At 47.0% G+C, this 24,378-nt stretch overlaps 1 long non-coding RNA gene across 1 annotated transcript; it reads left to right on the top strand.

Moving 5' to 3' along the window:
- Positions 1–27: 27 nt before the first annotated feature.
- On the top strand, positions 28–1,818 carry LOC131492594 (uncharacterized). The gene is made up of 2 exons (XR_009252154.1): positions 28–298; positions 1,280–1,818. It is a non-coding gene; the product is annotated as an uncharacterized LOC131492594 (long non-coding RNA).
- Positions 1,819–24,378: the final 22,560 nt, after the last annotated feature.

Genomic DNA, 24,378 nt, shown 5'->3' with positions numbered 1-24,378 from the left:
CTGGGTCTCTTCCACCAAATTCCACTGCTCTGCTCAAGAAACGGGAGGCAGGTCAGCTGCCTGAGGGGAGATAAACACCCGGGGCCTTCAGAGCAACTGCTGAGATGCCCGGACGCCCTGGGCTCGAGCAGTGGGGCAGGTGCACGCCCCGTCTACACATTCCGCAGAAGAAGCCAGCCCACGGTCTCACTGGCATTCCAGGGCATTTCCTAATAGAGCCGAGCACAGAGAGGAGCGGCCTCGAGAAGTAGGGACTTTTAAAACATTCTCCCACAAAGGAGGCCTGCAATGAAGAAAGGTATTGTTTCAACTGTTCATAAATAGAGAGAGAGCACGCCATGATTTAATGGTAGTCACGCTATGTTGATAAATGGAGCCCAAGCATGGTATTCGTGGGAGCAGGAATTGACACGCAGGCAGGGTTGACGGGCCCACGTTCTTCACAGAGGACCTTGGGGGTCTGCATGGCCTCCACCACTTGGGGACATCAGCTAGGCCTATCGACGTGTCCCTGAGTAAAGTAGCCGAATGATTACGGCTGTTCCTTTGCCGCAGCGCCCTGTCATAGATGCAGTTTGGGAGAGAAAGGGGCGTGTTCAAGTTGAGGGGTCTGTCTGACCCTGCTCTCTACCTGCTGACCCGTTTGACAGGTGAGAGAGAGAGACCCAGGTGGCGCACTCATTTCTCAAAGACAGGTAGTGTCGTTGAGGCAGGAATCTGGCTTTAAGCTCTCGTTCCCAAGCGTCAGTGGATAAGCTTCCATGGCTTTTCGTTTGTCCGCTCCCCTCCTCCAAGCCAGGGTTCTAACTAAATCCATAATAGAAATATTTGTGATGGATATCACGGGTATTTCTGGACCGCTGATACATGAGAAAAATCCCAGAACGAATGGCTTTATTTTACAGCTGTGGCCAGCTGTGCAGTGACTGTGTCTAGCATGTTAGACGTATGGGACGCACACACATACACATATATTCATCTCTGAGAAACTGCACTGTTGAATGTTAGAAGATTTCAAATGGCAGGGGCACCTGAGTGGCTCAGTCTGTTAAACTTCCGACTCTTGGTTTCGACTCAAGTCGTGATCCCACGGTTTGCGCGTTTGAGCCCCTCATCGGGTTCTGCGCTGACAGTGTGGAGCCTGCTTGGGATTCTCTCTCTCCCTGCTCTCTCTCTCTCTCTCTCTCTCTGAAAATAAATAAACTTAAAAAAAATTTTTTAAGAGAAAATTTCAAACGGCTAAAGACTAAATAGTAATAGATTTCTCTCTGTTTTTCAGGACTTTCTCAACTGTGTCTAGTTTTTAACAACCAGAAAACACAACCGTCTGAACGTTCAACTATGAAGACTACACAATATAATGTAAAATTGGGCTTGGGAGACGAAGCCAATGGTTTTTAATCACAGAGACCGTGTGAAGCAAAAATTCCTTATTTTCCTGGTTAGGGGGCCAATCTGAGTGTAGAGGTCATGTTCCTGTCTCAAACACAATCTGTGTCATGCTCAGTTAACTTTGTGAAGTGAATGGTCCTCTAAATGCCAAGGACAAGAGCCTGGGTATTCACCTTTATGATTCGTACGTCATTTTCTTCCTCGTGGACATCCACCGCTCTGGCAATAACCAGACTGTGATATAAACAGATACGCAAGGAGACTCAAGATTTGGTCTTTCCTCCATGTTTTCCCCCCTTTTTTTCTTTCTCCTTCCCTCCTTCCCTCTCTCCCTCCCCCGTCTCTTTCTCTCTTTTCTTCATCTATGATACTAACCAGGGAGGACCTACAACTTAAAATAAACTTCCGAGCAAGTGATTAAATGGTCTCGCTGTCTGGGTTTGAGATTTATACTGTTGTGCCCCATCCAAGTCTCCCCACTGAGAGAAAACAGCATCGGATGAGTGCGTGTGTGCGCGAAGAAATCTCCAGCCAAGTGGCCAGATACCTTCCGTATCCAAGGAGTTACGGGCCAATTAGGAAAACAGAAGTGCCTGATGACTTGATTGCAATTCAGGAAAACTATAAAATAAATTCCAAACTATAAGCACATAGTCAAGAATCCTCTTCAGACGTGCTGTTCTACAAACATCACACACACCATCTTGGTAACTTTATCCAGTGATGATTTAGTGTAAATCCCTTAAGATCTGGGACAAGTGTAATGCTCTCTGGGGCCCAGTCCAGACCTGAGTCAGCAGTGAGTATTCAATAATCGCCTACCAATGTCTTGCTTATTCTCTGTCCCCATCACCTGGTAGGTTTAAATTGGGCCACGTCAATGCTGGCGAACATCCATACAATCTGGATTCTGGTAGGAAAGTGACTTTTTGGCCACTGTCAAAACTTTAGGCCATACGAATTATTTCCTCTGGACGGATCGCACTCATTAGCTATTTTATTCAGCTCATAAAATTCATTTTGTCTGAGAAGACACAGTGAGAGCAAGGCACTCCTCCTGTCTCCCATTCTTGAAATTCTCCGGGTCCTGGAATTCTCAGATCCAAAGGCTGAGTTGTCCTAAGACAGCCCAAGTGGACAAACTCCCCCAGCCCCCACTGCACACGCCCCTCTAACCACACCGGCAGGGCTTGGCCTGGCTCTGCTCTGTCCCTCAGCATTTCCAGGCCCTTCATGGCAAATTTGACGTGACGCATCCTCTCGAGGTGTAAGGGCTGGTATTTGGGGGCTAGGCTGATGCTCAGCAGATGGTTTTAATGTTCATAGTCTTCCCATTAATTCGAAATCTGAGAAACCCAACGACTCTCCCATAAGAGAAGACGCTTAGCACATGAGAGAAATAACAGGCAACATCAGGAAGGAATTCAGTGACCTTGTCTTTGTGCAAAGGCAAACATTTTTGGAGCACTAGGGATTTTGGCTCGGGGTTCGAGTTCTGGACCTACTGCCTAGCAGTCCTGTGTCCTCTCTCTGCCTTAGTTAGCTTTGGTTTTGTTTTGTTTGTTTAATGTTTTTACTTTGTTTTTTGAGAGACAGAGCACAAGCAGGGGAGGGGCAGAGAGAGAGGGAGACACAGAATCCGAAGCAGGCTCCAGGCTCCAAGCTGTCAGCACAGAGCCCGACTCGAGGCTGGAACCCACGAACCATGAGATCATGACCTGAGACGAAGTTGGACGTTCAACCGACTGAGCCGCTCAGGGGCCCCTGGGTTTTTTTTTTAAGTTTATTTATTTTTTTTGAGAGAGGAAGAGAGTGAGTGGGAGAGGGGCAGAGGGAGAGAGGTTAGACAGAGAACCTCAAGCAGGCTCCAGGCTGTCAGCACAGAGCCCCACGCGGGCCTCAAACCCATGATCCATGAGACATGACCTGAGCTGCAACCAAGAGTCAGACACTTAACTGACTGAGCCACCTGGGCGCCCCTGCCTTAGCTTTCTTATATGAAAAATTTGGTGAATAATACATTATTACAAGGTGGTAATGAGATGTGAAGAGTTAATAAAAAAGCAGAGCCTGGGACACGACCTCACCCTTGGACGCTCTGTAAGAGGAACTTGGGGGGCGCTGGGGTGGTTCAGTCGGTTGAGTGTCCGGCTTCGGCTCAGGTCATGATCTCACGGTTCGTGGGTTCGAGCCCCCTGGGGGGCTCTGTGCTAACAGCTCAGAGCCTGGAGCCCGCTTCGGATTCCGTGTCCCTCTCTCTCTGCTCTTCCCCTGCTCGTGCTCTGTCTCTCTCTGTCTCAAAAATAAATAAACATTAAAAAATAAAAATTAAAGAAAAAAAAAAGAGGAACTTGGATGTAGAGGTGTGAAAGGCACTTTCTCAGACAACCAAGGCAGAGAGGAAAACCTAATCGGAAGAATGTGACGCCCTGTGTTTGTTTCCTGTTGCTGCTCAAGGACCTACAACAAACTGACTTCCAACAACAGAATTTATTACCTTACGGTTCGTGAGGTCAGAAGTCCAAACGAGGTTTCGGCGGGCTAAAGTCAGGGTGGCTGTGCATCTTCTGGAAGCTCTGGGGCAGAATCTGTTTCCTTGCCTTTCCTAGTTTCTAGAGGCAGCTTGCATTCCTCGGCCCGTGGCCCCTCCATCTTCAAAGCTGGCAATAAAGCATCTTCAGATCTCATTTTCTAACTCTAACCACCTGCCTCCTTCCTCGAAGGACTCCTACGATTACCGTGGGCCCTGCTGGATGGCACCGGATCGTCTCCCCATTTTAAGATCATTCACTTTTTTTTGTCCATCTCAGGTAACATGTCCGTAGGCTTTGGGGATCCGGATGGGAACACGTAGGGCGGGGCCCATCCCATCACACACACACACACACACACACACACACGACATATTTCCTGTCGCATGTCAAGGCATTTGGAACAGTTTCTCAGTTTAAAAGAGGAGATTTCTACCAACGGTGTTGACATTAAATACACTTACGAACACTTAATAGACACTTAAGAGACGGTGCACAAGTCCTGCCTGAGGAGAGGACCGGAACACTGTAAAGCTGTGTCTCCATGATCCCATAAAGGCCAACAACGAAAGCAGAGGAAGCCTGTATACGCCCATGATCTTTTCAGAGTGTCTAGAATATGGGATGTGTTTCAAGATTGAGAGACCACCCTCAAGCGCTTTATTTTATTTTATTTCGTTTCACGGCATCGCATTTGTTAAAGAACAAAATGCAGGTTGGGTTGTAGAATGGCACCCTCTTGGATTTTGGACACAGAACAACTTTAACGTTCCCGTTGTCACCAAAAGATGGCTTGGGAGATGAGGCTTCACCGTGAAGAACAGAGAGCATTGAAAGCTGAGTTAAATCCCCGGCGGAGAAAGACACTCTCCATTGTTTCTTTGTCAGCTGCCCTTACATTTTTCCTGCTTCTTCCACCTTATCTATCCCTTTAGAAGTAGTGCACTCCAACATTGCCCCAGTAATGCTGAACAGAAGACTTTTCCAGTAAGAAAGCAGGCCAGCTCACAGCTCAGGGCCTTTGCACATGCTGCTCTCTGCCTGCAGCAACCTTTACCCGTTCACCTCTCTACCTCTGCCTCCAACTGCGGCTCTTCTTCTGCTGTTCTACGCACCCTCCCCAGCTCAGGTAGGTGTCCCGGCCCTGTAGGCCTCCCCTGGCCACCTCCACCCCCCCATTTGGGGTAGGGGTCCCTCCTCTGGCTGCCTATACCACACTCTGCTCACCTCCCTTGCCGGACTCATCACACTGTTCTATAGTAACACACTTCATTTCCGGGCTAGATGTAACGTGTCTGAGGGCAAAGACTAAACCGATTTCGTCTTTGCATTCCTAGAGCCTGAAACACTCTGTTTCTGGCATGGAACTGAATCAGGCACAGAAAATGCTTAACGACTGACTTTCAAACAATAAGCGTCAAGAGTATTCTGAGAGGGTGAATGGCGCTGTTATCAGATAGAACTAAGAGCTATTTTCTCTACATACCGGAGTTCATCTAAGCACATAGCAGCCATGGGGATGCTATCGTCCCCCTTTGTAGGTGGGACACAGAGGCTCAGGGAAGCTAAATGTCTTGCAAAAGCCTTCATCGCTAGCGAGTGCTGGACCAGGGACACACCTGAGTCTGACCAGAGCTGGAGTTCAAGCACATACACAGAGGTGTGGGTGGTGGCCTGGGGTCAGCATCTAGACGGCAGCGGGGACCCAGAGGTGGAATTATCATGCGAAGGCGGGCGACCAGGTGACTGCACCCGTCACCATCCCTGCCTCGCGAAACCCCGGGCGCACGGGGGACAAAGCGGGGACCAGCTGGCTCGAGTGAGAGACAACGTCTCGACACCAGCTCGTGCCTCCTGTCCTCACCAGGCTCGAACTCCCCAGCGTCCTCCCGGCTGAAGCTTTTCTTCGCAGAAGGCTTGGATCACTAAGGTGACTGTCGTGGTTTGCCATGGAAGTGGGACTTTATCAGTGCTTGTGAAAGTCCTGAGCGAAGCGGGACAGCTCGGGTATTCTGATCCTCACTAACGATAAGTGTGGCCTTTCCCACGTATGACTCAGGAAGTCTTGAGGGACTCTTTCCTCCTCTCAGAGGCTCTTGGAGAAGATCTCAACTTCTTTTCTTTTCTTTTCATTAAATTAGGGGCACCCGGGTGGCTCAGTCGGTTGAGCGTCCGACTTCGGCTCAGGTCATGACCTCGCAGTTCAAGGGTTCGAGCCCCGCCTCGGGCTCTGTGCTGACCTCTTGCTCAGAGCCTGGAGCCTGCTTCGGACTCTGTGTCTCCTTCTCTCTGCCCCTCCCCCACTCGCGCTTCGTCTCACTCTGTCTCTCAAAAATAAATAAGTGTAAAAAAAATTTTTTAATTAACTTTAAATAACCACATGTGGATACCATAGCAGACAGCACACGGATAGTAAATCTTATTTATTTATTTATTTATTTATTTAGAGGAGAGAGACAGACTCCCAAGCAGACTCCATGCTCAGGACAGGGCCCCACGTGGGGCTCCATCCCGTGACCCTAGGATCATGACCTGACCCGAAATCAAGAGTCAGATGCTGAACGAACCAAGCCACCCAGGTGTCTCCTAGGAGGTGATTTTTAAACTTGACTTTTAACTAAAATCACCTAAGGGGCTTTCAAAAATCTCAAACGCCCAGGCTACACCCCAGATCGATGAAATCAGAGCATCTGGGAAGGGACACCGGCATCCAGGGTGCCACCAACATGAGAACCTTCAGAAGAGCCCAGGGTTCTCAGAGCATCCAAATGATGGATGATTTGCTTGCATCCAAATCGTCCAGGCAGTGTGTTAATAATACAGAGACCTGGGGCGCCTGGGTGGCGCAGTCGGTTGGGCGTCCGACTTCAGCCAGGTCACGATCTCGCGGTCTGTGAGTTCGAGCCCCGCGTCGGGCTCTGGGCCGATGGCTCGGAGCCTGGAGCCTGTTTCCAATTCTGTGTCTCCCTCTCTCTCTGCCCCTCCCCCGTTCATGCTCTGTCTCTGTCCCAAAAATAAATAAAAAACGTTGGAAAAAAAAATTTAAAAAAAAAAAAAAAAAAAATAATACAGAGACCTGACACCCCTCCTGCTCACACACATCTTCTAAGTCAAAATCCCTAGGGAAGATCCCAGAATAAAACTTAAAAAAAAAAAAAAAAAAGCTTTCCACATTAGAGTACATTTAGGTTTACAGAAAAGTTGTGAGGGTAGTACAGAGAGTTCCCATATAGCCCACACCCAGTTTCCCCTATTATTCACATCTTACAGGAGTATGGAACATTTGTCACAGTTAACGAACCATTAGGGACCCCTTGTTATTAACTAAAGTCAATGCTTTATTCAGATTTCCTTAGTTTTCATCTAATGCCCTCTTTCCACGCCAGGAGACCACTTGGCTGTTTCTTAGATTTCCCTTACTTTTTAAAAAAAAGTTTATTTATTTATTTGCAGGGGGGGGTGGAAGGAAGGGGGAGAGAGAGAGGTGGAGAGAGAGATTCCCAAGCAGCCTCCACACTGTCAGCACAGAGCCCAACGTGGGGCTCAAACTCACAAACCATGAGATCGTGACCTGAGCCGAAATCAAGAGTCCGACGCTTCACTGACTGGACCACCCGGGTCCCCCTGCTGTTAGTCATAATCACGGGGCTGAGTTTGTCAGGTTTCTCTGCTGTCAAGTCACTCTCCTCCCAACCCCTCCCATGCTACACCTTCTGGAAGGAAGTCGCTAAGCACAGCCCACACTTAATGGGGGACCCACACTCCACCTCCTTGAGAGCTGAGGATCTACATGAATCTTCCAGGATGGAATGTATTTTTTTTTATTTTTTTTCAACGTTTTTTATTTATTTTTGGGACAGAGAGAGACAGAGCATGAACGGGGGAGGGGCAGAGAGAGAGGGAGACACAGAATCAGAAACAGGCTCCAGGCTCTGAGCCATCAGCCCAGAGCCTGACGCGGGGCTCGAACTCACAGACCGTGAGATCGTGACCTGGCTGAAGTCGGACACTTAACCAACTGCGCCACCCAGGCGCCCCTGGAATGTATTTTTGATAGGGATCTCAGTGATTCTCATCCATAGTGATGGATGAGGATCCATGTGAGTGATTCTTAGTGATTCTCAGTGATTCTCATTCCAATCCAGTGATTGGGAATCACTGGGCCAAAGGGGCAGAATCATATGATGTCCTGGGGTTCCGTCCAACTTGGTAACTCTTGGATTCTCTGAGCGTGGATGGCATGCAAATGGGTGGATTTGCTGGACTCCAGGGGAGACTAACTGATAGTCACTTATTTAGTCTAGAAACCAAGTCGCAGATCCTCTAGACACAAAACAGTGAATAAATATAGAGTTGTTGATATTACCACCACGGAGTGTTTTGGAATTGGAACCCAGCATGCTGGGAGGAGAAAGAAAGCCATACCGGGGAGGATATACATACAGCGCTTGGGGCCGGAGTCAAACACATTGCAGAGCTAAAGAAAAAGTATCGGAATCAACTGGACAATCGGTGCTGTGGAGGAGCAAAGGATCCTGGGATATAGGAGGCTGTGGGAAGAGGGTCCCGTGGCACACGAGTGATCTCAAGCACTTCAGAGCTACTATAGCGTGAGGAGCAACAATAACAAAGGTGCCTACAGCCATTAGTACGTTCTAGGCATCAGTTGCGCTAATAGCCTATCCATTCTTTAAGACACTGGAGTTGAGTTTCAGTAACTTACCCAAGCTCACTTGGGTAACCTTTACTGAGCGATGGGTTTAGGATTCAAACTCGGGTCTGTGGAAGCGAAGGACTTTGCATTCTTAGAGCCACAGGACATTCCCAAAGGTATGCGGAGGAGGTAAAGGAAGGAGGGAAGCAGCCACGTTCCTACTCAAGAAGGCGGAAGAAGGAAGTCCCCTTATTCGCGTCACTGACTTCAGAGACACAATATAGGAGAGGCGGGCCCAAGGCGGAAACCATCAGGCAGAGTGTGGGCACACGAACTGCTGAGTTTGTGGTGTTAGACCTACTTCAGAAACTCATCTGTCACCAGTGGAAGCCATTCTGAATGTCCTGACTCTCCCCTTTCCCCACAGCACCCAGATTCAGAGTCCAGCCCCGGAGCCTTCATGGCCTTCCATTTCCAGAGCCTGAGATACCTTCTCACTTCTTATCCTGCCAAGTCATGTTCCTGCCTTTTTTCAAAAGCTTTCTTAGATTAAATGTTTCCACGTGGGGGACGATCTGTCGTTCCAGGGATCCCGTCATCGTACTTCCTTGTTGTCGGCTCTTGTATTTTCTCACGGGCGCCCTCACCATTGGGCTGCTAGAGGTTGGGGGCAGCCCGCCTCCCTTACTGTTACTCCCTTAGGGCGCACTGCCCTTCCCACGGAGTGGGATCTCAGGAATGCGGTTAAGCAACAGCCTGTTTCCTCCAAACCTTTAAAGAGTCACAACGATCATCTCAGACATTGTTATTTTCAGAAAGTTTTCCTAATTTAGTTTAAGAAAAGAAGCGATAAGACACATCAGATAGGGCAGTTCTCTGGCCCCAGGTTTTCTTTAGCACATTTCAGGGTCATTGCCATATGACAGCTTTGCCTTCTTTTCCTTAAACAGAGGGTGGCTGCCTAGGATCCCGACCTTAGGAGAACAAACACATTGGGCAAATCCATGTACATCAACTGCCTAACAAGGCACAGAACAGAGCCCTTGGCCAAGCAAACTGGACCAGTTTGGGAGCTCGGGTCATTAGTCAAACAGGCAAGAAGCCGTCAGGCTTCTCTTTGTGTTTGCACAGAGGGCAGTGTTTCCTGGGGACAGCTGGGTGGAGGAACCCCTTAGGAAGGGAGCAGCAGACTCCTTGAATTAGTCTCTGTTGTATGATATGCCACTGGTTGGGCTGATTTGCAGCTAACCACTTATCCATCACCATTGTGGTTGGTCTCTGAGTGAGCCCTGTAAAAAGTACATTGTTCCTTCAGCGTGGCTGACCAGTGACTTTCCCGCCCCGGGAAGTTAGAGAGAGAGAGAGAGAGAAGTGAGTGAGCATGAGCAGAGGAGGGGCAGAGAGAGAGGGAGACAGAGGATCCAAAGTAGGCTCTGTGCTGAGAGCAGTGAGCCCGACTCGGGGCTCAAACCAACGAACCATGAGATCACGACCCGAGCCAAAGTCAGATGCTCAACTGACTGAGCCACCCAGATTCCCCCAGAACAGACTTTCTTAAAGCATGGCCTGATCTTCTAGAGCTACTATCATCAGAATCACTTGGGCAATTTGTCAGAATGTACACTCCCGGGGCTCCCCCGACTCAGATTTCCTGGTGTGGGACCTGAAATGTGCATTGAGTCGAGAGCCACCCAGAAGCCCTGGAACAGAGGCTGGGGGGGAAGGGGGGGAAGGGGTGGGAGGAGATAATTGGAACTGAACTCTCAAAAGTGCAGGAAAATAATGAGGATCCGTTTGTCATCACCATCGCTATCACCTCTCATTGGATTACAGGTCCCAGACATATGTCCTCAGACAGCAGCGTGGACGGTAGGCGCACAGACTGGAGAAGGTAAGCTCTGGGCAGGACTGGAGACCCGTGTTCTATTTTAGGTGCTGCCACTGATTGTACGTGTGGCTTCTAGCCTTGGCTTCGTCCCCCCATAACCATAAGGGTGTGGACCTATATATTTTAACGACCGTTTCTACCTCAACTAGCCTTCTTCAATTCTAAAACAGAAATATACTCTCCTGATGGCACCCATGGGGTAATAGGCCAGAGAGGTCGACCGTTTTCACAAAAGGACAATGTGACTCAGAGACAGCGGGTGAAATTCTGCCCCAGGAGCCAGAGGCTTATCATCGGTGGACGGTCCACGTGACTTGTACCTCTGTTTCCTCATTTGCAAAATGACAGCGACTCCGGCTCAGCCATCTCACGGGGCTCCTGAGCTGAGAGCTCTTCTAGAAAGAAATACGCTCCTCCGGTATTTCGAAAACTATAAAGTAGCAATAGAAAGAAATACGCTCCTCCGGTATTTCGAAAACTATAAAGTAGCAATCAAGGGGCACAGCGTCCGCTGTCACCTAAATTAGGATTGATTCAGGTGAGTATCAGGCGACAGGAAGTGCTCAAAGGGTCACTGTCCATTGAGCACTGGGAACTCGGGTGTCCACTAGAAGATCCTGAGGCTTGATGTGAGAAGACCTAGAAGGAGGAAAGTGGCCCCGGGTGGTGCTGAGGGAGGGCAGGCTCTGTGCCAAGGTGGCCCCGGAGCGTACCCAACACCGTTTTTAGCATCAGACATACTTTAGCTCCTAGAAAAGAAAGCCAACCGGAAGGACCCTGTGAGATATCTTTGGATGCTTCAAGAATTCCAAGAGTTGCAACTTGGAATTCGAGGCATCCACTTCCTCTTCTAACAAAATTGAGACCCTATAGGGTAATCTCATGCCGCCGAGCTCCCACTTCTTCTTTAAAGGCTGGCTGGAATTTGAGATTGTCGGAACAGGCCGGGACTCTTGTTCTCTATGATGAAAGGCATCATGAAATAGGGGCCAGCCCCCGGGCTTTGAAACGCGGTTGGCTTCAAAGACCAGCTGTGTAACTCATCTCAAGTCTTTGGGCAAACCATCCAGCAGCCCAGCTCCTCAGTTTCCTCATCTGAAAAACAGGGACAACGTGCCATCATTCCATCGGGGTTGTCGTGAGGAACGGCAGACGCTGGCGACTTTCGGTCTTCTGGCCCTCGGCCTCGCTCTGTCCCCCCCTGCCTCTTCCCACAGCCCACGCTGCCTAAACGCGGCACATCCTGGCAGGGTCGAACACAAGCAAAAGCAAGCATAAGAGCCCTTGTCTCGTCAGCCTTCAGAGCTGGGGGAGGAACATGTCGAGTAGCCCATTTTATTTCATGATTTTCTTACTTGAAGCCACGCCGGGTCAAAGGCCAAGAAAAGAAAGTGGGCTGAATCTCTGTGAATCACTTCAGCCCAGAAGTAATGAAGGTTCACACAGCTGAGCACGTTTTCGGTGTCACAAAACAGAAGATGGTTGATAAGGTTTTCTTCTCCCCCCATCCCCTTCTTTGGGACACTACTTGCAATATACATAAATTGGAGTTTGGGTTTGTTTTTTTTATTTTTTAAGTTTGTTTATTTTCAGAAAGAGAGTGCATGGGCAGGGGAGGGGCGGAGAGAGAGGGAGAGAGAGAGAGAGAGAGAGAGAGAGAGAGAGAGAGAGAGAGAGAATCCCAAGCAGGCTCCGCTCTGTCAGCAAAGAGCCCGATGTGGGGCTCGAACCCACAAACTGTGAGATCATGACCTGAGCCGAAATCAAGAGTCCGACGCTTAACCGACGGAGCCACCCAGGCGCCTCTCCCTGCTGCAAGCTTACATTTTTCCCAGAATTCGCACAACCATAATGTCAGATAACATCTGCTTTTTTGCTGTATATATAACAATAAGTGGGATTTTCCGCTTGTGACCTTAAGGCATAGCACGGTCCGACAGCGTCTCCGAAGTCAAATGTCCACTTCAATCGTTTTGTAGATATAATTATTTGTATTTAACTTGCATATTGTATGCAAAGCTTGTATTTTAAGTCTTTGAATACAGTTAATTCGCATCCATGAGAGTTGCCAACTCTCATTTAGGCAGAATATCGGACAAGCCCAGTATCTATATATTGGTGTGGTCGGATCCGTGCACTTGCTGGATTTTCTTATTTCGCAGCAAGAATATATGATTTAGGTGACTTCTTTCGGGGAAGGAACCCGCCAAATCTGTATGCACCGTCTCACCTTAGTTTTACAATTGCTCACCTTAGTTTTAAAATTGCCAATAGAACAATTGAAAACATGTTTGTCTTCCTGAATCCACGATGAGAACTTTATCCAAAAACCCGCCGTGGATATTAGTAACACGGGCACTCCACTGACCTGAAGGAATTGTAGGCGTTTCACACGCCTACACGCATATTTGTTGATGGAGTGCTTTTTTGGTAGAGAGGGACAGAAACCTCTGGCTTCTTCGGAGAACTCCTCCTCCCAAAGTAGTCAAATACCACTCCAGAGAACCTTGACTTTATAAGGGAAGGCAGCTTCTGAGTCACAGAAAGTCTCTTCCTGCTTCCTTCTCACAGGCTGGCCCGGAGTGAGGCTCTGCTAAAAATGTTTCAGGCAACTGTTGATTTGGGAATTTCTGTCCTCTTTTCTAGTAACAGAATGTGTACATGGTACAAAGTTCTGCAGGTCCCTGTACCTTGCTCATGCCTTTGAAAGCCTTCTTCTGGGAGAGGGGCATATGGAAGGGAGACTTCTCAGACTTTGAGAAGGAAATCTTTCCGTCCATCAGAACTCTGTATGGGTGTGGCATGTGGGGCAAAGCATTGCAGTATTTTATTTTTTCCCAGACGACACACAGATGGAAAATGTGTCTGGGTAAAGGATACTTCTGGATGAGGAGAAACAAACATCCCAGTAAAAGAAAGCATTAAGGCTTTGGGAAGCTATTCTCTGTATCGTAGTAGGACTTTATTTATTTAGTTAGGTTTTTGTTCCCCCACACCGAAGAGTACTCAAGGCAACTCGATAAGTAGGATTTTGATTGTTGAATCAAAAAGTCTAATCCTAAGTGGTAGGAGTGGGCGAAGTCAGAATACAGTGTTGTTTCCGTAAGATTAAAATAGATTTTTTTTGATGCTCTGTTGGCCTTCCTTTTCTCTCATCTCCCACAAAACTTCACTGACTGAAGTGTTAATACTCCATCTCAAACACGCACACGCACGCACACACACACACACACACACACTCCACTGTGGAAGAAATGAATATTTCTACATTCTAGTATGTTTGGGGCATCGGCGGGGCCTAAACCTATTTTGTAAACAGAGGAGTCACTCTGCCCCAGCGTGCTTTTGGAAGGAAGAAAACATACCCAGGATGGCACATCGTCTCTTGGGCAACAGAGACTTTCAGAGGTTTGGGCTTCGTCTGTCAGGGATCATCTGTGGGGGGAGGGGTTACTCCTACTCAGATTTTTCAGGTCTCAGGGATGATGGATTTCTCCAGGAAGCCTTCCCTGAACACCTCCACCCTCCTAACTAGATTTTGTTGGATACTGTAATAGCACCCGGCCTTCCCCTGGTAGTACTTCTCGGTGTTTATAGCCGTGACGATTGTGTACGATTGTTTCATTCCTATCCATCTTTCTCACGGGGCCAGGGCAGGGACTCTGACTGTTCACCATCATGTCTTCAGCATCGATTACCACGCCTGGCCTCAAGCAGGTGCTCAGTAAACGCTTCTCGTGTGGGTGTTGGTAAATTATAAACTCCACCTGGGCTTTTATGATGAACGAATGCTTCGATCCTTCAGAAAATACACGCATTTTGAAAAATAAGCTGATGACAGACCCGAGCTGCCACTGAGCTGACAACTGGAAAGAACGGTAACGTGGGTGAGTTTTCAGAGACAGATCATTGTTGCTAATATTCAGGCAATCCACAAATCCCTCAAGTTCAGTGTTCAGACGTCAGCTAGGATGTTTAAGAAAAATCTTCACTCTTATGTAGCTGGAGAGGGCAGACATTTTTCCTACCCTTACTTGTCCTACAGTTTAAAATGTCAGCTGTCTGAATGGGTGGGTGTCCCTCCAAGTGTGCAGAATAATGGACGGCGTATTTGTTTTTCATCTTGCTCACTGGAGGAAACAAGTACAGCTAAGGACAAAAATACAAACACAAAATGACCAAACTTTACGTGGAGTGTTTTGTAGAGGGCGTCGGTGGGACGGCACCATACGATTTTGTTTCAATTTTGTCAAGGCAGCGCATTAAAATTTAAGTTAGGATCCGAGTGTTTGGGTAAACAGAATAAACGCAGAACGAGTGGGAGACGTATTTCCTTATGTTCCATCTGCTAAAGGTTTTAGTTCCAAATCTCATTATCTGACTAACTCCTTCCTCTCTAGACCATTTGGATTTGATTTTTTTTTTTTTTCCTGATGGGTTTGCCAGATGCAGAAGGAAGCAGCAATGCTAACCGCTTGAAGAGTTGTTTGTGGTTCATTTTGATTTTGTTTTTGAAGTTTTAAAATTAGGACCATAATTGCAAATGGGAGCCACAGCATGTCCCGGCTTTGGCCATTTGTGAAGTATCTTTCTTCTTGCTCTTGCTGCATTTTACCTTAGAAAACGGCCAGTGGGGTACCTGGGTGGCTCAGTCAGTGAAGCGTCCGGCTTAGGCTCAGGTCATGATGTCGCGGTTTGTGGGTTCGAGCCCCGTGTCAGGCTCTGTGCTGACAGCTCAAGGCATGGAGCTTGCCACTCGTGCTCTGTCTTTCTTTCTCTCAAAAGTAAACATTAAAAAAATTTTTTTAATTGAAAACAGCCAAGAATGGGTGTTCGGGGGCAGGGGCAGGGGCTCCCTGATGTGGAGCTGACATAGAGATCTGGAGCTTTTCCAATAGCGTATTTCAGCCAGATTTATAGTTTCTGGAGAACTGAAGTGTCTGGTGCCCAGTGCAACCACCTGATAATTATCCATTTCTAATGAAATGAAACACAGTCATCAATTGCTAATAACTAAGTGGGGAAGACTTTAAATTCAGCCAATTTTCAGGCAGCAGTAAAACAGGAGATTGACTACTATTATTTTTAACGGTGACTGATGTCACAAAAGGAGTTTGAGGAACAGAACACTTAGGAAAACAATCAATCCCCTTTTTTTTTTTTAGGCCATTTTTTTTTTTATTTTTTTAGGCCATTAACATTTTGTTTAATGTTTATTTATTTTTGAGAGAGAGAGAGACAAAGTGTGAGCAGGGGAGGGGCAGAGAGAGAGGGAGACACAGAATCTGAAACAGGCTCCAGGCTCTGAGCCATCAGCCCAGAGCCTGACGCGGGGCTCGAACTCACAAACCACGAGATCATGACCTGAGCCAAAGTCGGACGCCCAACTGACTGAGCCACCCAGGGCCCTTAGGCCATTAACATTTAATGCCATATTTGATATGGGTGGGTTTCGATCTACTATTTTATGACTTCTTTCTGTTTCTTTCCTCTGTTTTTTTTTGTTGTTGTTGTTCTATTTCTTCTCTCCTGCCTTCTTTCGTATCATTTGATTTTTTTTCTAAATGTCAGTTTAATTTATCTATTTTGCTTGAACCATATCTTTTTGCATTATGTTGAAGCAGTTGCTTCAGGGTTTACAATGTACATCCCTAAACACTCACAAGCCACTTAGAGTTAATCCTGTCCCACTTCATGGGAAATGTTGAAACCTTACAAGTGTCTAAGCACATTTACCTCCGCAGCCTGTTACAATGCACATACGATGCACACAGGGGTATAATTTCTGCTTTAATAGTCTCTGCATTATTTCTATGTTAGCATATGTGCTGTCAAAGTGAACATCCTATGTATCTTTCGATCTATTTCTTTTTTTTTTTTTTGATCTATTTCTGATCTATCCGCCCCAAATCCATTTTAACCGAGAGCCTCAGAGGCAATTTTGTAGCATTCTAGGTATTGCAGGTGACAGGTACAAAGATTGTGTGTGTGTGAGTGCGTATGTGTTTGTGGTACGTATGTGTGTGTACGTGTGTGTGTGAGTGTGTTTGTGGTGTGCGTGTGTATGTGCATGTGTGTACAAGTGTTTTGGTGCGTGTGCGTGAGGGCTGAGCTATTAAAAAGTGCCACTGCAGAATACTAAAGCAGATCGAACCCGTACGGACTTTGTGGTTGTTTATTTTATTTTATTTTTTAACGTTTACTTCTTTTGAGAGAGACAGAGAGCATGAGCAGGGGCAGGGCAAAGAGAGAGGGAGAGAGAGAGTCCCAAGCAGGCTTTGCTCTGTCAGCGCAGAGTCCGATGGGATGTGGGGCTCCATTCCATGACCCTGACATCACGACCTGAGTGGAAACCAAGAGCTGGGCACTTAACCGACTGAACGACCCAGGTGCCCCTTCTGGTTGCTTTATTCTAATAGCTAAATATGTAAGTCCTTAGTTTTTCCAAAAATCAATTTTAACTTCTAAGTTTCTTTTTTCCACTTGCATCTTGCTGGGACCTTCCCCTCCATTCTCCGCACCCCCACCCCCTTTGCTCCCCGTGACCCACTGAGTCAGAATTTCCTTATCTGGATAATTCCTGGCACTGCTTTGGAGACAGAGTCCGTGAAGAGTGACCCTTGAGATTCCCGTCTGGATCAACCAGATTCTCACTCCCGGGGAACCTCCAGGCGGTCACCCTCTGAGCAGGTTCAAGGGAAACAGGAAGTGAAATGTCTTAATAGGGAGAGACAAGGCAGCCCCAGAGAAGAGGGGGGAGGAGGGGGGAATTGTGAAATCCTTCCAGAGTTCACAACAAAAAGAACACTTTCTTATTAGAAATTGTGTCTTCCTCCCGCTTTCTAAAAAAAAATCGATGGGGGCACCTGGGTAGCTCAGTCAGTTAAGCGTCCAACTTCAGCTCAGGTCACGATCCCACAGTTCATGGGTTCAAGCCCCACATTGGGCTCTGTGCTGACATCTCGGAGCCTGGAGCCTGCTTCGGATTCTTGTGTCTCCCTCTTTCTGCCCCTCCCCTACTCATGCTCTGTCTCTCTCTGTCTCTCAAAAAATAAATAAATGTTTTTTAAAAATTTAATAAATAAAAATTTAAAAAATTAAAGAAAAATCGATGGTTTCATCCTGGCTCATCAAATTACCAAGTACTCACGGATCTCAGGCAGTGTGCTCTGTAAGCCGTATCTGGGCACCTTGCTGGGCTTAACCTCCACTCCCTCTGCCCCCCAAAAGCCTCCCTGACAGGGGCTAGTCTCTCTCCGGGTACAAAGCGCTTCACCTGAAAGAACCTGAAATGGCCCCTATTGATTTGCAGACATTTCAATAAAACCTGTATTCATTTTTGCAACTGAACCAAAGTCATCTGACAGCCTAGATTTTGTCAGGCTGCACGTAAGCAATTACATTTGCACGTACATGCGTAATCACCGGTATGTTTTGCATATTACCATAAACTGGGACCTTCTGAGCTACAGATTTTCGTTAAACTTTACAAGGGGGACTAAACCAGGCCTCAAGATGAACTGGAAATACAGCCTGACTAAAGTGATATTTCATTTGACTTAAATCTTTGCTGAAGAAACAGATTCTCAAGGCCCCTATTTAGGAAACCCTCTGCAAATAGAAAGATGTTCCTGGCATTTCCCCCAAAATAGAAGCCCCAAGAATTTGCCCTTTGAACCTGACGCTTGCTTTATGCTTTATGTGTTAAAAGTGAACTGAAAACCATGCAACCAATACATAGCCTGCAACTTATTAGATGTTGGTGGTCTATTTTCAAAATGAATTCCTCTAGTAGGCCAGATACATCAGCTAAAGGTAATTAAGTAATAAAAATGTTTTTGTGAATTCCACCTGACCATTGATCTTGGCATTCACAGCTCACTTAAGACTCTGTTTGCTAAAATGAATCTCTCTCCTTCTAATTAGGAAGCATGTGGGGGAAGCTGACCAATGCTCTAATGTTGTAGGGTCAAAAAATATGAGGAATGTTGCTCCCCTTTGAAATGATGTTCTCAGTCAGTGTCATGAACAGGGTAACTTTCTGGGACAGACAGCAAAGAGTTAGAGTTGTCTAGGGCTCAGTCTCTGGAGTTAGCTGAGCTCATTTGAAACCCCAGATCGGCAGAACGCCTGGGTGGCTCAGTCAGTTAAGCATCTGACTTTGGCTCACTTCACAGGTTCAAGCCCCGCGTCGGGCTCTGTGCTGACAGCTCAGAGCCTGGAGCCTGCTTCGGACTCTGTATCTCCCTGTCTCTCTGCTTCTCCCCTGCTCGCACTCTCTCTCTGTTTCAAAAATAAATAAAACATTAAAGAAATTAAATTAAAAAAAAAAAAAAAAAGCAGATCGGCGATCTGCTGGCTTTGTTAACCCGGGCAATTCACCTCTCAAAATTGCATCTTTAAAATGGGGAAAATAAGGTTATTTTGCAATTGAATGAGATAATGAGAATTGCTTGGTGCAATGTGTAGCACGTGATTAGTATTCAGTGCATTTAACTATTATTACGGACTGTGTTAGTATCACATTAAATTACCAACTGAAGTGAAAGTAAAACCATGTTTTGAGTCATCAGTTTAAAAAAAGAGACAGCTATCAAGCAAGAGCAAAAACCATGTCTCTACATTTCCTAAATCTTTGAACACTGGGTATGGAAGGTCTGTGAAGAAGGTCGCTAAAGTTCATAAAGAGGGAGGAGACTGTGAAAGGACGTGGAGAGAGTGAAGGCAGCCTTCGGGGACCCAGCCTGGGGGTTCCAGGCTCCGCGAACCGGGGGCCAGGTCTGCTTGTCCCTTGGATTGTAAACTGCGTGAGAGTAGGCCTTCCCCCCCACCCCCTCCAATTTTCTTCATCACTCCAGGACCTAAAACAGTGCCTGGCACCTGGTGGGCTCTCAGTAAATATTCTAGAATAAAAGCAAGGCCACACACTAAGAGGTACTAAAATGTTAAGGTAGTCAGAGCCTCGGTAAGTTTGGCAACCGACAGCTGTTGAGGCTCACTGTCCTTGGATGTGTCTTCTCCCCTTTGATTTGCGGAGTGTTTATTGTGGTATTAACACACAGTACTAACACGAGAATACCAACACTGGGTACTACTCCACAGGAGAAACAAGCATAATTCAGTGACTTTAGTTTGGAATCGGTATTGATGACAGAAGCTTCATCTGGCTCTTGTTCATTAGCTTCTCAAATTAACTGTGGCTGAGATCTGAGATCTCTGTCAAGCTCGAGGCCAGGGCCAAATGGCCCAGCCACAGAATCTTACGTCCTTTCTGCATTAACACTCTATCACGGATTATTATTAGGTATCATTATACATTAATGACGCTAATCATATACTTATTATAAATAATAGATAATTAATATCTTAATTCGTGATATTATTAGTATGCTAGAGTAAAGACAGGAAGGCAATATTGAGTCTTAAAGGGGTTGATGGGGTTGAGGTCAACGTATTGGTTCATTTTGAGAGTCACGCAAAATGGAGAAACAGTATATTATTCACATTTAAATATCTGTTCCGTTGTACTGGCTTTAATTCAAGCTCTTTGGCTCTCAAATTCTGTAATTCTATACCGAAAATTCACTTCTTCAATGACTTGGAAACGACTAACATGTCTGTAAAAATCTTAAATAGCAATTGGGTGATATTGTATTTAAAATATTTAAAAATATCTCTAAGGACTGAGACTATAATTTTATTTTGTTTTTACCTTTTTTTTAATTTGAGAGAGAGAGAGTGTGAGTGGGGTAGAGGGGCAGAGGGAGAGAGGAAGAGAGTCCCAAGCAGGCTCCACACTCAGTGCAGAGCCTGACATAGGGCTTGATCCCAGAACTCTGGGATGATGACTTGAACTGAAATCAAGAGTCCGACGCTCAACTGACTGAGCCACCCGGGCACTCTGAGACTCTAATTTTAAATTAATGGAGGGGCGCCTGGGTGGCTCAGTCAGTTGGACGACCGACTTCAGCTCAGGTCATGATCTCACGGTCCGTGAGTTCGAGCCCCGCGTCGGCCTCTGTGCTGATAGCTCAGAGCCTGGAGCCTGTTTCAGATTCTGTGTCTTCCTCTCTCTCTGACCTTCTCTCATTCATGGTCTGTCTCTCTCTGTCTCTAAAATGAATAAACGTTAAAAAAAATTTTTTTTAATTTAAATTAATGGAATTATATTCTATTGCCGTTTCAAAATATGTGTTCATAATTAAGAAGCTATGATGGAAAGAAAATTTGGAACAGAATCCCTGAAAATGTTTCATAAAATACGGCAAGATGCAGCTGTCCAGGTACTAGGGTAGAGTTGGGGTTTAAATGTTAAATAATTATTTCTTTTATTAAACATTGTTAGAACCTCTTAGAGGCTTAAACCAATAGCAATGTTTGTGGGAGATGTTTACATTGTTTGGGATGCTTACCTCTGGTTGAGGACACTTTGCCTGTGTCCCCCAGATCCTTTTGGATAAATCACAAAATGTATCCGCACGCATCCCAAAGCAGAAAATGTATTCCCTGCATCTTCGGCACCTAATGAATGAGTACTTTTGTGGGCTGAGTTATTGAAAAGCTAGAAGCCCCTACTCTTCCTGTCACATAAATAGACGAAGCTGAGAAAACGTAATGGCAATACGTTTGTCGGAACTCTACAAATCTGCACGATCTTGTTTCCCTGTGGACACTGGGAGAGCTTCTGTCACGTCTTCTGGGACCTGTCAGCCCTCTGTAAGCAGTAGGAGACAGAAAAGGTCCCGTTCGGTGGGGACCCAACCACCAAGGAAAGAAGAAATGACGCGCGGTCATCAGTCACGCACACTCCGTTGTGCTGCATAGACCACCGGGTCGCCCTGCTGCCGGGGAGCTCGGGACGCCCAGGGAGGCCGGGGAGCACCCTGTGAGGGCCAGGGTGTCAAAGTGAGTCTTCTCTCCCGCCGGCAGAGACTAACGTGTTCTACCCCGAGAGACAGCGTCTCCATAAAAACAGACACCAGGAGCCATCGTCACGCTGTTGGCCCTCTTAGCAATACCTCCCCTCAGAGTAGGAACCATGCGTCTGACACTACGGGACATCTTCTTCATGAATTACCTGTCCACTCACACAAGAATATAAAGTACATCCTGTTGTTACCACCTTTTTCCAGACAGAAAGCCAAAGCTCAGAAAAACTAAATAACGGCCCCATGCTCACCTAACGCGTGTGGGGCCAGAAGTTGATTCCAGAGTCCAAGCCGTGAGCCTCTAGCTCCTACTGGCCTGCCTGCACTCTTCTAGGTGACGAGACTCATATCCCCTTCATCTCTGTGGCCTAAATCTTTCTTCTCTCCTGCCACTGCAGAGATAGTGCCTTGTCCAAAAGTCAGTAAATACAGTGGGGCGCCTGGGTGGCTCAGCCGGTTAAGCATCTGACTTCTGGCTCAGGTCACCATCTTGCAGCCCATGAGTTCCAGCCCCGCGTCGGGCTCTGTGCTGACGGCTCGGAGCCTGGAGCCAGCTTCGGATTCTGTGCCTCCCTCTTTCTCTGCCCCTTCCCCCACGATCTCTCTCTCTCAAAGATAAATAAACAATTTTTTCAAAAAGTCAATAAATCTTGTTGGAATGAAAGCGCAGAAGTGAATCGGTCTTCAGGTTGAACCAGGCCGGGCCCGGGACAGACTGGCTTATCCTGGCTCCCTCACTGAGGATTATGAATGTGTCAGGGTGAACCACTTGGGGACAGAATTAAAATTGAAAAAGCTGTCTCCATATACCATACACCTTCAGAGTTATAAACCAAGTGAGAATCCAACTGTGGTTGATTTTCAGGGTGACCTGGAAAACCCTTCTCCTTCACCCTGTTTAATAAGCCAACTGAGCGTTCACCTGGCCAGCCCACTGTCTACACCCAGAATCCTAAGGTAACAGCGGACAAAGACTTTAACAGAAGGGACCCTTGAAAGCGGTCGATGGGGGGAAACGTGGCTCCCACAGACAGAAGGTCCAGTCCCGTGAGGATCTGGCAGCTGACGATCTCCGCGAGCAGACGTGAGCCCACTGCGCTTCCCTGTCCTGATCTAGGCCCACACTAAGGACACTGTCCCCTGCGACCTCTGTTTACTGAAGGAATAAGGAGGATGACAAGAGGCAGAGAGAAAGAACAAGTTCAGAACTGATGGTTGTCAAAACATGGGCATTGGTGAGAAGCATCAACACCATGTCGTTCTATGCTTAGGAACGTGGTCCACTGTCCAAAACACTGAAAAGCCAAGCACCGGCCAAACTCTAGCATCTTTAGCTGCTACTAAGTCGCTTCTACTGAGCTACACTGGTGTGGAGGAGGGAGGGAGGGAGGGAGGCAAGAGCTGTGATGAAGGGGAGGAAAAATGGGGTCAGCGAGTTTCCAGGCTCCACAGCACAGAGGACTCTGGCAGCCCCATCTCCTAAGGAAGCCAGGCCTTGTGATTCATCGCGGACCAGATGCCTGCGGACTTCAAAGACAGAAATTCACTACAACGTGCCAGCGCTCCGAAAGGTTGACAGGCTGGCTAAATAATTGTCTAGAACCCTTACAACGTAGGCTACTCGTGTTAAGATGATACTAAAAAACTCTGATTAGTGTAGGTGGCAGTAACCCTAATAAAAACATGAGAAAAGAGAATATGATGGTCTCAAGCTGAGGCTAATCTCTCCCTGTCTCTGTGTCTCTGCGTCTCTCTCTCCCTCTCTCTCTGCCTTTCTATTATTGACGATGACACCATCGCTTTTCTGAACACGTCTACAATCCCTGAGAGGTGGGGAAGGACGGCCTGGGTGGATGGAACTGTTTTGATCTTTCTATCAGAAATCAGGACAAAACTCCAACCTCATTCAATCAGGAAGAGTTAAGGGTGTGGAGGGAAGGCGCAGGGGAGGAGAGAACTCAAAGCTAGTGTCTGGGGAACCAAAGAAGAGAAACATTCCTCAAGGTGGGGAGAGGCCAGGGCTGACTATTGTTAACCCTCTGCTGTGTTGTCTGCACTGGTCTGTAAAGCCCTGAAGGCAGGGGCCATCCCCGTCTTGCTCACTACTGTTCCTAGAGCCTGGCTGAGTCCGTGCCATGAAGTAGGGACTCATAATGTTTTACTTAATTCAGGAAAACTGTTGAGATCCAGACTTAAGCTCAAAGCCTCCATTCAAAGACTGTGGAAAATAATGCCTTCTTTTCAAGCGACTTGCTTCCTGATCAGTAATGTGTCTCGCGCCATCTAAAGTCACGTATAGTTGTGGAGCAGTGAACTACCTCGGTCAGACCGGGGTAGTTCATTTCCAAGCCCATATGGATTTATCTGAAGTGTCCATTTTTAAAAAGAGAGATACTTTTTGGAGACTCAAAATATGAAAATTGGTCTCCTCACTCCTCAAAAGTGCAGAGAAAGTTCTAAGTCTGGAAGGGTTGCAATGGCGGGGGGGGGGGGTGGGGTGGGAGGGAGGGGTAGCAAGTCAGGGAAGGCTCCAAGTGTTTCATTTTGCTTCATATGAAAAGTGGGGGTTGGATGGTCAAAGTGGAGGAAGCAGGTCCTTCCAGAGGGGCAGTTTGGATGACAGCACGGGAACAGGGTGCGGGGCAGTAGAATATAAGGAAGTCAGCTGAAGCAAAGGGTAAGACGAGACACCATCAAAGAGGAAGGGGACTCTGTTGACAGAGGGGCAAATTAGGAGCCGGGAGACCTGTGTTCCAAGCCCAGCTTTACCATGTCCTGGCACATAGTCTCAGGCAAGTTACTCAAGATCCTTAATCTGTAAAGTGAGGATAACACTGAATATTAAGATAACGTGAGGATCCAATACGATGGTATGTGCATGGAGCATTTTCTAGTGCAAGTGACCCCCTGGCAAATGGTAGCAATGGGTTCATCATTGGGTTGCAAGATGGCTTTTTTTTTGTTTTTTTAAGGAATTGGCCAATG

This window comes from Neofelis nebulosa, chromosome 13, assembly GCF_028018385.1.
Source record: "Neofelis nebulosa isolate mNeoNeb1 chromosome 13, mNeoNeb1.pri, whole genome shotgun sequence".
Taxonomy (NCBI): domain Eukaryota; kingdom Metazoa; phylum Chordata; class Mammalia; order Carnivora; family Felidae; genus Neofelis; species Neofelis nebulosa.
The sequence above is the reverse complement of the archived record's forward strand: the minus strand, read 5'-3'. Positions and strand labels throughout refer to the sequence as shown.